Source organism: Hyperolius riggenbachi, chromosome 12, assembly GCF_040937935.1.
Source record: "Hyperolius riggenbachi isolate aHypRig1 chromosome 12, aHypRig1.pri, whole genome shotgun sequence".
Classification (NCBI taxonomy): Eukaryota; Metazoa; Chordata; class Amphibia; order Anura; family Hyperoliidae; genus Hyperolius; species Hyperolius riggenbachi.
Window position 1 is genome coordinate 3,426,643 of NC_090657.1, and position 17,903 is coordinate 3,444,545.

General features: G+C 44.4%; 2 long non-coding RNA genes across 2 annotated transcripts; one reads left to right on the plus strand and one right to left on the minus strand.

Moving 5' to 3' along the window:
• Nucleotides 1-291: 291 nt before the first annotated feature.
• On the minus strand, nt 292-8,916 carry LOC137540824 (uncharacterized). The gene is made up of 5 exons (XR_011025056.1): nt 8,654-8,916; nt 4,722-4,758; nt 4,625-4,652; nt 468-533; nt 292-389 (listed from the first exon to the last, which is right to left on the minus strand). It is a non-coding gene; the product is annotated as an uncharacterized lncRNA (long non-coding RNA).
• Nucleotides 8,782-15,610, plus strand: LOC137540823 (uncharacterized). Its single transcript, XR_011025055.1, has 4 exons — nt 8,782-9,005; nt 12,725-12,818; nt 13,467-13,591; nt 14,890-15,610. It is a non-coding gene; the product is annotated as an uncharacterized lncRNA (long non-coding RNA).
• Nucleotides 15,611-17,903: the final 2,293 nt, after the last annotated feature.

A 17,903-nucleotide genomic window follows, 5' to 3' on the forward strand; every position in this document is an offset into this window, starting at 1 on the left:
TAATTACACTACCTGATTGATGTATACACATGCAAGATGTTTTAAAGCACTTTAGGCCTGTCATTTAGCATTCAATATGATTTCTGTCCTTAAAACGCTGCTTTGCGTCAAATCCAGATTTTTCCTGGGGACTTTTGGCGTATATCCCACTCCGCCATGCCCCCCTCCAGGTGTTAGACCCCTTGAAACACCTTTTCCATCACTTTTGTGGCCAGCATAATTATTTTTTTTTTCAAAGTTCGCATCCCCATTGAAGTCTATTGCGGTTCGCGAACTTTAACGCAAACTGAACCTTCCGCGGAAGTTCGCGAACCCGGTTCGCGAACCTAAAATCGGAGGTTCGGCCCAACTCTACTCCATAGTGCACACGTCAGCTGAAGTCCTCAGATCTATAAAAGAAATGTACAACATGGTAAGTTCATGTTTGGACTAAAAACAAGGTCATGGGTCAACATTTTCACACTCACCAGATACTTCTTGTTCAAGTATGGGCTCCAACAACAGCACCACATGCTGGTCTTCACCAATGTCACCTATCAAGAATATGTCAGAGTTTAGGGTCTGTAGTAAATTAAGACAGATTGCATGCACATTTTTAAGCTTAAAGTGGAAGTGCTAACAATTTTGCAATAATCTTTAACTTACCTTGGCCTTCTGTAAGCCCCCACCAGGTGTCCTGTCCCACACCAGAACTAGAGCCTCCGCTCTTCCGCCACCGCTCCATTCTGTACCTAGCGCTCTAATTTTAGGCCAGTGCAGGCCTGGCAATCGTATCTATTCTTTGTTTGCGTTGCCTGCTATTGCAGAAGGGAAATGTAAAGGATACTCGTGAACAGGGCCAGTGCTCCACCGGCAAATTTCAAAAATAGTTTGCGGCAGACTAAGGCTCATGGAGTACAGGTGCAGGACAGAACAGCTGCTGGGGGCTTGTATAATCCCCTGGTAAGTGAAACAGGGTATTTTAAAAGTATTAGCAGATCCGCTTTTCAAAAAGTCACATGCAGTCAATTGAAATAACCACATCTACAGCATACGATGTTTGTTGCCATTCAAAGCTATTCATTGATTATATTCTACACAACATGAGCGATGGGGCTTTCATTTGATGCATTTAGGTATTGCACAACAATAAATCCAATATAATTCCATAATTGTATTGCTAATACATTAGTTATTTATGTCATTTTAGATCAACAAAAACAATTGTATGCTGTAGATGTTGGATAATTACTTTCTGCATGTGTTCTACATTTTTATGAATGATTCAAGGCCCATCTACAGGAGATCCATCCTTTGTTAGGATTGACAACATTTATTGGATTCTATCCAACATGTCTGATCAAAATTGGATTAGACTCCATTTAACAGTGCTTGTCAATATACACTATAATTTAATACAATTACAATCAGACATGTGTGTGACTATAATTACATGCATGAATAGATTATTAATTAAATGTAAAAAGAAATCAACTAAAGGATGGTGCATATGGGTCTAGAACCATAGCCCCCGAAAAAAAAACATACATAACAAGGTTTTAAACCATTATTATAAGTTCACATAATGATCCTGTGAGTGAGACAATATTGTACCCTTAAACAGGAACTGTTAAAATCCTACGATGTGGAAAAAAAAAAAAAAAAAAAATCATGAGAAAAAAATATGAGCCATCAAAAAGGTTTAACCTATGTGGCTGACAAAACTAGGAATGATAAATCTGACATTACCAACAGATTTTGGAGGACTCCGTGTCTCCATAGGAGATTCTGAGCATGGCCTTTATTCTTTACAAACACATTCCCTGAAAAGTTTGTAGGCAAAGATGCTGGCCAGACCCCCTAGACCCGAATTTTGCCGTTGGATGGAGCAACTGGTATTCACTAGGTCCTTTTACAAATATAAACAACCCTGAGAACCCCCCTATGAGAAGAAGCAATGCATTTCTTAGTTGTATGTGTTGTAAATGGTACTATTTTCACAACAGTTCTACTTTAAATATCACAAGCACATCTGGTTAAAGTGGACCCAAATAAATACAAGATTACAGAAATAAAATCTATTTTCTAAATTATAATAATAAATGGCAGCCTTTTTTCAGCTGCATGATGACAAATATAAAATATTTTACATTTATTGGAGGAACCCCTCCCTTCCTTTCATATTGCCGGGATTTTTCCGGCAAACTGGTGGAGTAGATGGTGTCCGGCAATGGAGGAATTGCTAATGGCTGCCCCCAGTATAACCCTAGCTATGAAAAGAGAAGGGTGAAAAGCATGCACTGAAATGCTCATAGGCTTGAAGGAGTGTTTATTTATCTTTGCATGTGTCAGAGTGCTGCAACTAAATATTTTTAATTAAAAAAAAAAATGTTTGGTTTGGGTCCGCTTTAACTGGAATGGATTAAAAACAAGGTCAATATGCCATCCAGCATATCAGTATCACTTCAGCTCCGTAAATGTTACATATGAACCTCAAGTACAACACTTGTAGCAGGTAGAAAGAGGGGGGATCTATTTATTTTTATATTATTACCTGGTCAGCAGCTTTAAATAGAGGCACTGCTGACACAGGTTTGTTAAGTAAGGGCATTTTTTCCCTTAGCTGTAATGTGTAATGTGTGGGTAGGCAGAGCTGATGGCTGAGGGAAGGTTGCTAAGCAACCAGATACACAAGCAGGGGAGCCGTTAGGGAAGATATAACAGCTTTCTGAGGGGTTGAGTTGGCAGTTGGAGCAGACAGGAGAAGGGGAAAGATGCAGCAGGCACAGCTGAAAAGAAGCAGGCCAGACGATGCGATAGCTGACATTTTGGGAGAAAATTACTGAGCCATGATGATTCTTCAATCCTCCATGAGATAAGCCAGCCATCAGGGCGCTAGTCTACTTTAGGGGACCCAGCGCAAATCCCCATAGACAATTGGAACTGTGCTGAAAACGGAACAAATTTCCGCTTTCAGCTTGTTTAAAACCCCACAAGTTATATATCTATGGAAAGCTAAGATTCTCCTCTAATGAATTCTGGCACTTTCGGTGAGAAAAAGCTTAAACTCACCGTGCAGGAAGCGCCGAAAGTCCGCAATCGTGGCTCCGTCGGCCATCTTAGCTCTGCTGGTGATGTTTGTCTCCCTCCTCATTGGAGGGATTGTTAGCTGGGGGCGTGCCAGGAATAAAAAGTGAACTCCACATGCCACCTAGTGGCTGTGGAATACAAGTAATTCTTGAATTGAAAACTGTCATTGTAATTTAAAAATTGAAAAAATACAAGAAATGGATTTAATGAAATAATAAAAAAAATAATGAAAATAATTAAGGTGTGCGTGCAATCTCCACTATCCATGTGGACATAGAGTAGGAATAAAAAGTTGTCCGAGCGAAGCGAGGACCGAGCCCGTAGCCCAGCGAGCGAAGCGAGCGGGCAAGGGGACAGTGACTCCACTAAAGCAGGTGTGCGTGCAATCTCCACTATCCATGTGGACATAGAGTAGGAATAAAAAGTTGTCCGAGCGAAGCGAGGACCGAGCCCGCAGCCCAGCGAGCGAAGCGAGCGGGCAAGGGGACAGTGAGTCCACTAAAGCAGGTGTGTGTATATAAATAACATTATTTTAATAATAATGTATTAATGTATTATAATACATTATTATTCCCATGCCCAAGTTCAGAGCAACTTATGTTTTATTACTCAGCCACTGGGTGGCGTGTGGAGTTCACTTTTTCTTCCTGGCACGCCCCCAGCTAACAATCCCTCCAATGAGGAGGGAGACAAACAGCAGCAGCAGACAGCTAAAATGGCCGACGGAGCCACGATTGCGGACTTTCTGCGCTTCCTGCACGGTGAGTTTAAGCTTTTTCTCACCGAAAGGGCCAGAATTCGTTAGAGCAGAATCTTAGCTTTCCATGGATATACAACTTGTGGGGTTTTAAACAAGCTGAAAGCGGAACTTCGTTCCGTTTTCAGCACAGTTTCAATTGTCTATGGGGATTTGCGCTGGGTCCCCTAAAGTAGACTAGCTCCGCCATCAGTCCTGTAAAGCTGACAAGGAGTGGGAAAGCAAGGAGAGAGATTTCAGACAGAGGAAAGAGAGCCAGACAGATGATAGCCAGTGATTCTTGACACTGAAGTGCTGGAAAAGAAATCGTTCAAGATGACACGTATGAAATGTGATCAATGTGTTGATAAATCAGCATGCCACAAGAAAGATTTTTAAACATTTTTAATTACAGTAAATTTGGCTCTGGTAATATCCCCCACTTCTGAAGTGTAGTGTTAGGAGGCTGAGAATTGAGAATTATCCTCCCTACTGTGATGAATATAATCTCACTTGTATTTTATTTTGATTTTTATAAGTGGCCTGAATGGTTGCTGTAATGGGAAAACAGTTGTGTTATGAAAGACAGAAACTGCATATTACCCATATACTAGGCCTGAGACTAAGAGATAGTGAGATTGAGAGAAAAGTGAATCTGCTTAAGGAAATGAACTACTGTCCTGTCTGCTAGAGGCCTATCTTAACCTCTTATAGCTTACTGACTTTACCAAAGTAATAAATGCAAGAAGCCATTTTGTTTTGGTTATTTTATGTGTGGTGCACAAGATAGTGTGAAGTTATATTGGAAGAAATACTTACCTATGGGAAGAGTGGTCCGACTGGATTCCTGTGAAAGAAAGGAGAAATGATTAATATGTCCATTTACCAGTAGTGTTGAAAGATTTAGAAGAAGTACCTGTTAATAGACTGTTTTTTTTGGCAATAGACCGGTCCTGCAAAAGAACAGAAGAGATTACATACAGGAGCGGCAGAAGCTGAGATTTATAAAGAAACTGTTGTGTTTTTATTTTTCTGCTGTTTTTTGGTCAAGCATATTGAGTATAAAATCTCAAAACACTGCGCTGATATAAATTTACAGGGTGGTAAAACAATCGGTGGTGCGCTGCTATAAAATTCCTAAAAGTCCAATATTGTACAAATTAGCTGCGCTCATAAAAGTCCCAACAGATATTTCTTGTGTGCAGCTAGTATTCAGGTTTTGCTCTCCGCTTCCACTCAGGAATGGTAGCCGTGCCCACTTCGGCAAGAAACCACCACCACACCCCACGCAGTGGCCACTCACCGCTATGTTATGACCCTCAGTCAAGTGGGTCTTCAGCGCCTATGGGGTCATCTGGCCGCCCCCTGCCTTTCACCGGAAACCTTCTCCCGAATTCCAAAACTGCTGTCTGTTGGTCTTTTAATCACCTCAAAAGAGACATACCAGAGCTCCCAAAGCGTAAAATTGTAAAAAAACTTTTAATTATAAAAAAAGATTGCACACTCACAAGCTAGGCTGAGGTTGTTCACATAGAGTTTTTTTGGGCTCCACCCCAAACGTTGGCCGCCGGGTTAGCTTGTTGCGCTGTGTTGCCTCCCACCGCTTGCCACGTCCGTCCCCACGCCTGCTAGTTTGTTGGCCGCGTGCGCTTGACCGGTTTCGTCGCTAAATGCGACTCCTCAGAAGCATGCGCGGCCCTATATTAAAAAATATTTTATACCCTATGCGGAAGATCATCCCTCCTCCCTACCCCCGGAAGTGACTTTACCCATTATCCAATGCCTGTGCCATCCCAGGGCGGAAATGACCTCTCCGTTCCCCCGGCAACCACCAGACACTCTGCAGAGCCGAGTCCACCCCTACCCGACGTCAGAGCGGCCTGCCCACAGCCATCTCAGCTCCGCCCCTTGAAGTCAGCGCGTGTACGGCGCTCAGTCTCCATGGAAACTTAGAGCATCGCGTCCTGAGCAATCCCCGCCTTCTCCTCCTACGTCCATACTAATCACCCCTCACCAGTTCCGCTCCGCCTCCAGCAACCAATCCGCTCAGCGCATTTGGCTACCCTGGAAACTGGAGCAAATCTGTACGTGGACCTTTTTTGGCTATTTGAAGTTAGCTCAATTTGCAGAAAACATTGCGCATTTCATAAGCAGCCTCCCCGGATGCCAACCTGGGTACAGCTCTCACATTACCAACCACTACATTGTTACTAGACATACATATATCATATCTTTACAATGTCATTCTTTTTATCACAGATACCATTGTTATTCCCTTATCAAAGTGACAACCAGGTCCAAATTTAAACTCGTGAATTAACGAAGCCAAAATTGGCTATATATAACACACCCTCTCAGACCCCCCCACTCCCCACACCCCTCCCTATAACTCTTAAAGTAACACACCCCAATGAACACCACTACTAAAGTGCCAATTACCTTCCCGGAAAAAGAGGAGCAGAAGGGGGACAAGGGGAGGAAGAAGGGAGTGTCAAAAAAATAAGGAGAAAGTAGAAGGAAAAGGAATATTTAATCTCAGTGGTGTACACCTAAGTAAAAGAGAATTGGTAACATTGGACCAAGGGTTGAAGTTCGCCCCAAAAAAGGGGATTAACAAATTTGCTACATTTATTGATCTAGAAAAATTCACCAGAAAACTTAACCTTAAAAAATATTTTCTCAAGAGGGAGGGGCCTACTACAAGAGCTAACAGTATACCCACTCAGAATTCAGCTAATAGGTATAGACATACCAATCTCAAAAACAATTCCACATTCAATCCGCAGGAGACGGGCTTTCAGGCGATTGGAGCATTTAAGAAAATGGTGAGTAATGAGATTAGGGACCTCCCAGAGAAGAAATACCCTGGGGTTAAACAGGTGGCCAGAAATTTGCTGGAAACTAAAGGTCTGGTGATTAGGCCGGCAGACAAAGGGGGGGGGGGGAGTGGTGGTTCTAAACAAAGAGCAATACAGGAAGGAATTAGATAGATTAGTCCAAGATCGAGATACCTACGAACAGTTGAGGAGAGATCCCACACAGGACTATTTGAGACAACTAAGAGAGCTCTTGAAAAGAGGAGTGGAGATGGGATGCTTAACAGATGCGGAGTTTAGATTCTTGATCCCTAATGCCCCAAAAATCCCGGTCATCTACCAGGTCCCTAAAGTACATAAGAACGCAACCAATCCTCCGGGAAGACCAATATTGAGTGGGATAGGGTCAGTAACCCATCGATTGGGGCAATACCTTGACCAATTTTTGCAGCCCTTGGTCCAAAAGTTGCCTTGTGTCATAAAGGACACAAAACATGCAATTCAAGAAATGGAAGGAATGAAAATTAATGAGGGTACATGGTTAGTAACAGCAGACGTAGCGTCTCTCTATACTAGTATCCCTCAGGATAAGGGTATCGAGGCAGTCAAATACTATATGGAGAAAGAGGGAGAACTACCTCCTGAACAGATAGAATTCCTTTTGGAGGTGTTGGAATTTGCACTAAATAAGAATTATTTTTGGCACGGGGATAAATTTTACAGACAGCATAGAGGATGCGCTATGGGGGTGGGATTCGCACCTAGTCTAGCGAACCTCTACATGGGTAGATGGGAGGAGGGGATACTGGCACAAGCACCTAAAGGGGTGATAACCTGGAAAAGGTATATCGATGATTTGATAATTTTGTGGGGGGGCACTGAAGGGGAACTGAGGAGTTTTATGGAACACCTTAATGTAAACTCACTAAATATTAGGCTAACATTTGAGCACGATAAGCAACAAATAAATTACTTGGATCTTCAAATGATGGTGGTGGAACAAACTATAAGGGTGAAAACACATTTCAAACTAACAGATAGAAATGGATATATTGCAACTCACAGTGGGCACCATCCCAGGTGGATCAATAATGTACCTAGGGGACAATTCACAAGGATGAGAAGAAACTGTAGCAATATGGAGGATTTTGAAACCCAATCGAGAATACTTAGGGATAGGTTTATAGAAAAAGGATATGAAGGAGGATTCTTGGACCAAGAAATTGAGAGGGTTGGAAGGATAGATAGAAGGGAATTGTTAAAAAGGGAAAGGAAAAGGGAAGGAGATAACCAAGTATATAACCATGCATTCATAACGGAATTCAATAGTCAATATAAAGAAGTGGAGTATATTGTGCACAAGCATTGGGAGCTACTGTTATCGGATCCAGAACTGAGTAAAATCCTACCATCTAGGCCCCGATTTATATATAGGAAGGCTCCAAACCTGAGGAATATTCTGGCCCCCAGTTGTGTGGAACCAAAGAGGGAACCTTTGAGGTTCCAAGGGTGGCAACGCCCGGGCTTCCACCCCTGCAGGGATTGCAAGGGATGCCGGGAGGCAAGGTCTGGGAGGGTTACACAGATTAGGGGTCACTCTAATGGTAAAGATATCAAAATTAGGGACTTTATTACTTGTAATGATAAACATGTGGTCTATGTGGCGTGGTGCCCCTGTGGGTTGTAATATGTAGGAAGAACTACTAGACCCCTGAAAGAAAGGATAGGAGAACACCTTAGAAATATAAAGAAGGGACTGATGAGCCATACGCTGTCAGCCCACTTCAAAGAGGTACATAATAGAAACCCCTCGTTGCTTACATTTTGTGGAGTAGAGAAGGTGAGCAGACCATGGAGGGGAGGGGATATGGTCAAGGAAGTATCACATAGAGAAACTAAATGGATATATCTATTGAATACATTGAAACCAAGGGGACTTAAAGAGGAGCTCCAGCCTAAACAACCATACTGTCATTAGGTTACACTAGTAATGTTAAATGAAAACTGGTAGGTAATGCACTTTCTTACCCACCCTGTAGTAAAAGAATAGGCTGGTGAATGTGTTTTCCTGGCGGCGGCCATGTTTGTGGTGGCAAGGAGGTGGCAGGGACAGTTCCAACTGTCTTTGTGTTCTGATCATCCCTCCCTGCAGCGCGCGCTAGGCTTCAAATCTCGCACATGATCAGTGAGGGAGCTGACGTAGTAAAAGTGTGACAGCTTGGAAGCCCGGGAAGATAACCCACGTGGTGCTGTGCTGTAGCTGTCTCTGCCTGTCGTAGCTGTCTCTGCCTGTACTGCCGCGCTGGAGTCATCCTTATCAGCACAGTTCACCCTTGCACAGAGCACGGACTGCAGCAGAGAGGGCTCTTTTGAGGGAGATTCAAGTAAGTAATCTTTTCCCTTTTGTTCTGTGTAATCAAACATCGTTAGCAGGCTCTGTTTGTCCCAGTCCCCCCTGTCACCCCCCTCTTGGGCTAAATTGCAAAGTAGAAAAGGGCAGCATTCCAGTCAGGATTCAGATTACAAGTGTCTTCTGATGAAAGGAGTTTCACTGAGTTTTTTCATTTGTAAATGCTGATATGTTTGTAATGTGCTGTGTAATGTTAAAATTCTACTACAAAGTGTGTGTGTGTGCAGTGTGTGTGCAGTGTGTGTGCAGTGTGTGTGCAGTGTGTGTGCGTGTGTGTGTGCGTGTGTGTGTGTGTGTGTGTGTGTGTGTGTGTGTGTAGTGTGTGTGTGTGTGTGTGTGTGCAGTGTGTGTGTGCAGTGTGTGTGTGTGTGTGTGTGTGTGCAGTGTGTGTGCAGTGTGTGTGTGTGTGTGCAGTGTGTGTGTGTGTGTGTGTGTGTGTGTGCAGTGTGTGTGTGTGTGTGTGAGTGTGCAGTGTGTGTGTGTGTGTGTGTGTGTGTGCAGTGTGTGTGTGTGTGTGCAGTGTGTGTGTGTGTGAGTGTGCAGTGTGTGTGTGTACAGTGTGTGTGTGTGTGCAGTGTGTGTGTGTGTGTGTGTGTGTGTGTGTGTGTGTGTGTGTGTGTGGCCAGGGTGCCCATTGCATTGATTGCGATCTACCAGTAGTTTGCGATGGACTATTTGGTAGATCATGAATGAGTTTTTAAAATAGTGCACCGTACGTTGCCCGTGCAGCGCCGCCATACCATCAAATTATGCTGGCCTATGCAGACAGAGCAGCATGCAGTCGGCCAGAGGAGCCGCTGCAAGAGAGCCGGGTGCGTACCTTCCACCTTTTCCTTTCTGGCCTGGCCATCTTCTTCCAGGCCGCCGATTAGCTACTATCCTCCACTATGTAGGATTCCCCTTGCTAACGCTGCATGCTGGGCTCAGAGACTTCATATCCTTGACAACTCGCATAGAAGAGGGGAGCGGTGGCCTAGCAACGGTGCATATGTGTGCTTTTATTAGGCCACCGCTCTCCTCTCCACTGCAGGTTGCTGCTGATATGAATTCTCTGAGCCCAGCATGCAGCGTCAACGCTGGGGATCCCAACATGGTGGTGGAGGAGGAGGGCAGGTAAGCGCTGGCCAGCGGAGGGGGTTGGGGGGCATACCTGATTACATATACTGCTGTATAGGACTCAACGTTTTTAGGAAAAGATTGAATTGCACGATTTCTGTCAGAAATTGTGATTTTGATTCGATTCACAATCTTGTTCAAATCAATCTTTAGCACTAAATTTACAATGTATAGTAACATTTACAAACCCACATTGACATACAATGACATCATACTATCAAACTGATAGTATGATGTCATTTTCTGTCATGTTTGTAAATGTTACTGCAGTGCATTGTGAATTTATTTGAACAAATAGTTATTAATTTTAATACATAAATAGAATGATGAAAACTATAGGCAGCAACTTAGAGTTCACAGGGCTGTAGCACTACATATGTGAGTGCTCCTGCACTCTTGCAGCAATAAACAGGTGAGAGTTCCTGCACTCATACACAGGTGAGAGCTTCAGCATCCTTCCACCACCATATAGATGACCGCTCCTGCATCTCTGCAGCACTGCACAGTTCAGACCACCTGCAATCCTCCAGCAATACACAGGTGAAAGCTCCTGCATCCCAGCAGCACTACACACTGGTAAGGGCTCCCGCAGCATTACACAGGTGAGAGCTCCTGTAGCATTGCACAGGTGAGAACTGCTTCAGCAATACTATACAGGCGAGACCTAATGCATCACGTGTTAGATGTGGATATCAGAAACACATTTCATCAGGGCCGGATTTGGGGAAAGGCCCCCAAGGCACGTTCCTAGGATGCCAGAATCCATCAGCATCTGAGGGGCGGCGGGTGGTGACAAGTTGACTACACTTTTCACCAGCTCCGAGAACTGCTCCGTGAATCATCAGCCGTGCCTGCAGCTGCCAGTAGTAAGCTGCATGCAGGCTCTCTTCTGGACACCTGGGCAGCGCCGAGCGGCTTCCTGAGGTGGGCAGCGGCTGGATGAATCAGCTCAGCCGCCGCCAACCTACCCATCCGACCCCTCTTCCTTCCCCAGAGAGCGGAAGCAGAATCACTCACCTCTCACCAGGCTTCCAGCGCCGAAGCTTCCTCTGTTTCTACTCTGTCAATCGCCGCCGTGCATTGCTCTCTCCTGCTGGCGTCTCCCTCACATGTGACTTGCTGGCATGTTACCGGTGAGTCACATGCAGGGGAATCGCCAGCATGAGAGAGCAATGCACGGCGGCGGCTGACAGAGCAGGGACAGAGGAAGCCTCGGCGCTGGAAGCCTGGTGAGAGGTGAGCGATTTTGCTTCCTGGGGGGGAAAAGAAAACCGCACTAGCTCCTTCCTCTGCAGGTGGTGGAGGTGACACGAGAGGAGACAGCATCTGGCTGCCTATACTGGGAGGTCAGCATATGACTACCTATACGGGGGGTGCAGTATTTGGCACATATATATGGTGTGCAAGGAGGGAAAGCATCTGATCCCCTTAACAAAGGGGTAGGGGCCAAGGGGAGTCAGCATCTGACTACCTATACTAATGGGGGTTTTGGGGGACAGCATCAGGCTACCTCTATACTAAGAGGGCAGCATTTGGTTATCTATGCTAAAGGGGGAGGGGGGTCAGCATCTGACTACCAATACTAATGGGGGGCAACAGAGGACAGCATTAGGCTACCTATACTGGGGTAAGGGGGGGGGGTGTCAGCATCTGACTACCTACACTAAGGGGGAGGGGGCACCTGTCTACCTGTACTAAAAGGTTGGACAGGATCTGGGGTGTCATGAACATACTTAGGCCCCATTGCTGCCCATGACCCTATTTTTTCTTGTGGCTGTGCTCCCATGTACAGGTGTAACTGTACTAGGCATGCACGAGTAGGGTCCTCACATTCCCATTAGCACAAAGTCACTCTGCTGAGAGTGTAAAAAAAAGTGTGTGTGTGTGTTGTTGTATGGGATAATTTTCAGTATCTATACTTCTTTCCCTCTTCATTTAATATCTATGTATGTATGTATGTATATATAATTTGTGAGGATGCCCCAACTCTAGGTAGTATAGTTTACTACAGGTTGCATGGAGAGGGTAGCAGCCAGGAAGGGGGACAGCGTTCACAGCAGCAGGGAGGTGGGTCGTACCCTCCCTCATTTGGGTCCCCCGTCTGCTCTTCCCCTCTAGATTATTATGCAGTGGACACACACGTCAGGCAGCGGACGGGTGAGCAATTTTTCATGTCATCCTTCGGTGTTCCATAGTGCGTAGCACCACTCTTCATTTCCTCAATGTTGCTGAAGTGGGCAGCATTGCAGGAAGTGATGAGCAGTGGTACACACACTGGAACGCTGAAGGAAGAGGTGAGTAATTGCTCCCCTGCCCGCTGCCTTAAGTGTCTGCCCGCTGCACAATTCGCTGGAGGGGAAGAGCGGATGTGGCAGGTGATGAGGGTTTGACTGTCCCCCCCACTTTTTCCGCCGTTGTGCCCGATGCCCCCCTTTCTGTTTGCTACTCACTCCAGCTTAGCATCCCCCAAATTTTACTGTGGCTGTTAACCAGTTAGAAATTCCTCACAGATGTGTGTGTTTAAATGTCATTGTATGGAAAGTTTTTTTTAATTTTTTTTTCTCCTTTATACTGCAGGTGATTGCAATTTGAATTTTTTTTTTCCCTCAAAATAATGAATTCTTTAAATTAATGGAAGTCAGCGGTGCAGAAGAGGAAGAAAGTTGTCAGGGTAAGATTTTTTTTTTTTTAAATGGATTAATGAGGTGAAAAGAAAAAGCTATGTTTACTTTCCTTATGCTGGGAATGCACAATGAGATTTTTCAGTTGATTGAAAGTCCTATCTTATTTTCGATCGATTTTCCAATCGGTTTTCTGATCTTTTCTTATAAATTTCCATTCACTTGTATGAGAAATCGATTAGAAAAATGATCGGACATGTTATATGGTTTAATAGATCATTTCCATCTTCTGAAAAAAACGTATGGTGTATTCCCAGCATTGGGCTTCCAGCCACTCGATGTTTTCTGAGTACCTATTCGCAGCTCAGGTGTTCCACCCCCCGTAAAGCTTGTGAACTCGTTGGGGGGACAGTGCTTGGGTGCGTCCTTGTCATCAGGTGTGTGCTGTACCTGCGCAGTTTGCAACTGATATGAGGATGCTCGTGTGTGTGGCCGACCCTGACCTTATGCGCAGAAGCGCTGAGCTGCTGGCGGGCTTTATGGTGGGAGCACCGTAGCTGGAAAGATGGGTTCGGAAAATATCTAGGGGCTGGAAGATGCCCTAGGTAATTTAAAAAAGTTTTTTTGTATTCACCTCAAGATTCTTTTAAGCAAATCTTTCTCCAATAACAACAACAAAAAAAAATGTTCCCACTCAGTTACCGATGCATCTTCGGAGTCTGACAGAAACAACGAGAATGAAGACATATCTGATGAATCTCATGAATTTAACAATGATGAGATTGTTTATGAAGAAAATGAACATAGTGAAGAATCTTTTGAGGTTTGTAGGTGTGAAATGACATTGATTAAAAACATATATATATATATATATATATATATATATATATACATATATATATATATATATATATATATATACATACATATATATATATATATATATATATATATATATATATATATAAAATTCCCCCCCCCCCCCCCAAATATAGGATCATTGTGAGGCAGAAGCATTGGCACCAAATACAAGTGATGCAAGGGTAAGTATAATAAAATAAAAGTTCTTAATAAAAAATAAAATAAAAAAAAGTTGTAAAGTTGTTCAGCTGAGATGTGACACTGGCCCTTATGTATACTTATTTGGGGCTTCCTCAAGCCCCACGATCAATGTGGACTCCCTTGCCATCCTATCCGGACCCTCTGTGCTGGCGCTATGACTTCCGGTAATCAGTCCGTCGCCGCCAGTCGTGGTGTTTTGGGGCTCGGCCATGCGTGTTTTATCGCATTAATAGATATTTCATGGCGTTAACTCTGTGCACCCAATGTAGCATGTCGTTCCTAGATTTACCAGCATGTTTGATCGATGCATGTGACCAATTTTGGTTACAAATTGGTTGTAATGACATACAGGAAGTATGCCATTTATTAGAGACTGTAGTAGGTGAAGTGGATAGATGAGCATTGCTGGACTTGTGTTGGAAGGTATGTCCAGCACTGCCAGTTTGCGGGACAGAGGGGGCACAGACAGAGACCCAGGGGGACACAGAGAGACACCTAAAGGGAACACAAAGAGGAAGAGAGGGGGAACAAATGTTGATTTTTAGGGCTAATAGGGCTTACGACTGTAGTGGCGCTGAGTAATTTGGGTGGTGACAAAAGACAGTGTGTAAGTTACTATAAAATCACTGTAATTTGGCTGCCAGCAATAGTTTGAAACCAAATACAAACGTTTAATAGTGTCAATGGCGTAATGGATGGGAATAGTATTACACGCCACCAGGCCTTTTGCAGGAGCAGGGTGAGAGGTTTTACAGTTTTACCCTGCGGCCAAATCTATAGGTGGCTTAAGCATATTTATGCAGAGGGAGTGGGGCACATCTGGCTAACGTGTGTGCGTGCGTGCGTGCGTGTATCTTATTTAATGTAAGGGGGATGCTTGGGTCCAAATAATTGTGTAAAACATTTTGCTGTGATACCGTTGTAACGTGGCATTTTTAAAGTACTGTTATATTGTGGATTTTTATAGCGTTTCAACCCTACTAATGACATTATGTAAAAATGTTTTGTAATTCATATGAATTTTTTTTTTTATAATATTTTTCAACTTTGTATTTGCAGGAAATTGCGCAAGACAAGTTATAGATCCTTTGCTGCGTGGACATATGGCTTCCTTGGCAAAGGTGTTAGAAAACCCATACCGTCATGTGCAGTTCATGCTATTCGTACAGCATTTTTTTTAGTGTGGATTATCCTGCCTCACTAATGTTAGACTTTTAAATATATGTTTTCATTGTTAAATAATGTGAGAGGGATATGGAGGCTATTTTTCTTATTTATTTAAAGGATACCAGAGGCCAAATGAATACAAAAAATGGGGGAGCAGGCATGTATGGTGAGCTGTCCTGATACTCACCGATTACCCCTACCATTCGCCAGACTGTCTCTGTGTGCTCCACATGCCCTCCTTTTCCTGGTCCTTTGGGTGGGTTATTACTACGCTTGAGCTGGCCTGGATATGTGCATTCAACAGTGCATGACCACAAGCACTCTGTGCATGGCGTCATTGTGACTTGTGCAGAGTGCTCCTGTGCGTGTTTTAGGTCGCGCAAATCCAGGCCAGCGCAAGTAACGCTGTCAGACCGGGAAGAGGTTGATGGAAGGAATTTCGAGCCAGCAGGGAGTGGGGATGCAGATTTGAGACCGGTTGTGGGAGTGGTGAGCATCAGGACAGCTCTCCATACATGCCTGCTCTCCCTTCTCATTCATTTGGGCTCAGGTATCATTTAAAAAGAAGATCCATGGTGATATAATAAAAAATACAAATACTACTCCACTTACCTGGGGCTTCCTCCAGCCCGTGGCAGGCAGGACGTGCCCTCGACGCCACTCCACAGGCTCCCGTTCTCATCCGGTGGCTCACCCGACCTGCCCAGGCTGGCTTCCAGGTCGGGCTCTTCTGCGCTCAAACTTGCGCCTCACGCCGTCGCGCTGACGTCATCGGACGTCCTACGGACTGTACTGTGCAGGTGCAGTAGTTCTGCACCTGTGCAGTACAGCCTAGAGTACGTCCGATGACGTTGGCGTGAGGCGCACGTTGGAATGCAGAACAACCCGACCTGGAAGCCAGCCTGTGGAGCAGCGTCGAGGGCACGTCCTGCCTGCCACGGGCCGGAGGAAGCCACAGGTAAGTGGATTTGTATTTTTTTTTTATCTTATCCGTGAACCCTCCCTTTAAAGGGACACTTAAGTCTCTGAAAAAAGTTTTACTCACCTGGGGCTGCCGGCGGAGCACCAGTGTGGTTTAAATTATAAAACATATTTTTCTTATGAAATCTTTATGGTATGTGTGACGTGGTGGGGGTGTGGGCAGGGGCGTGGCTTAAGTGTCCCTTTTTATCATCTCAAAAAGTTGGGAGGTATGCATATAGGTGTATGTGCACTGTGGAGTCTGAACTGTAACAATAATGAATATGATTGTATTTCAATATTAAAGAAACTAGGAACCGAATAATAATACAAGATTTATACATACTTTGGGCTTTCTCCAGCCCCATCAGTACGGATTGCTCCCTTGCCCCTAGTCTTCTCCCTCTTCCACACCGGGTCCCATTACTTCTGCCAGTAGGGGCCAGTCTCAGCAAGCGCAGTGCGCTCCCTTCATACTGTGCAGAAACATGCATAAGGGAGGCGCTGTGCATGCGTTCAACTAACTGCGTCTGGAGGAAGTAATGGGACCCAGTGTAGAAGACGAAGGCTGATGGGGGGGGGGGGGGGAGTTCGATCCGTGCGGATGGGGCTGGAGAAAGCACCATGTATGTATAAATCTTTTCTTGTTCATCTTTGAGTCACTTTAAAGTGATAACGAGGTGAAAATAAACTTATGAGGTAAGTGTAGTGTGGATACTACATTGGTATAAAAAAAAAAATATTTTTCCAATTATAGATTTTATTCATAACACTGCATCACTAAAAACCTTAGTATGAAATTATCCATTTAACTAAAAACCAATAAGACCTGGTCAGCAGTTGTGCAGCAAGCAAGGTTAATAGCACAATTCAAACATTATATGCAGGGTACAACATGGCAATGATCTTTTAATTAAAGTCACTTACATGCTATACATGTTGCAAACAAAGGAGTCATCAGATCATCCTTTGCACAGTACGAGGACCCCAGGCCGGCGGCTGCGAACTGAGCTTTCAGCGTAGGACATTCAGCTGCAAGGGGCTGGAGAAAGCCCAAGGTAAGTAAATTGGCTTTCGTTTAAGTAGCCTGATGACTCCTTTTAAAGAGAATCTGAGCCGAAGCTCATGTTCAAAATGAATAACTACATCTGAGAGTGGGAAGCCTTAATATCATTTTTGAGTCTTCCCTCTGGTCTGTAGTGCCTTTCATGCTGTGTGGCTCTTCCTGCGCAACTAGCGGCTCCATGCTACTTCACATTTGAACTCGATCTTGCAATGCATTAGCATGAATGCAGAAGAGGAGCCGCGTAGCCCCGGTAGGATGAACTACAATGCATTGTCATTGTGGGGGTGCACAAAAACTGGGACAGCAGACCACTAAGGAGAGCCTCAATAGGATCCTGAGGCTTCCTTCTATTTGGTTAAGTTTCTGCTTGTGTACCCCAGTTTTGACTTGGGTACACTTTAAAGGTATATTTTTAAAGGGCTACTGTAACCTTTAAAAAAAAATTGACCTTACTTGGGGCTTCTGTAGGTCCCCAGCATTAACCCTATGCCTGTGCTGGGACAAAAACGAACCTGCGGACCCCGCTGCCTGCTCACTATCAGAATTTGATTTTAATGTTGCAACCTACTGCGCCAATGCAACCATGGCTACACACTTGCTTCCATTTTTTAAAATCCTATTGATGTCAGTGGGAGCAAATACACTTGGTCACACAGGTGGGTTGTAACAGTTAAAGTATTAAAATTCCTGAAAGTAAGCCAGCGGTGGGGTCCAGAGGTTTGTTTTATCCATGTGCGGGCACAGGATGTCTGTATCGGATTGGTAGAAGCCCTAGGTAAGATTTTTTTTTTAAAGGGGGGGGGGGGGGGGGAATTACAGAATTCTTTTAAGTTTGGGGGGGGGGGGGGTGAATATAACTTAAAGGGAAACTTAAGTGAAC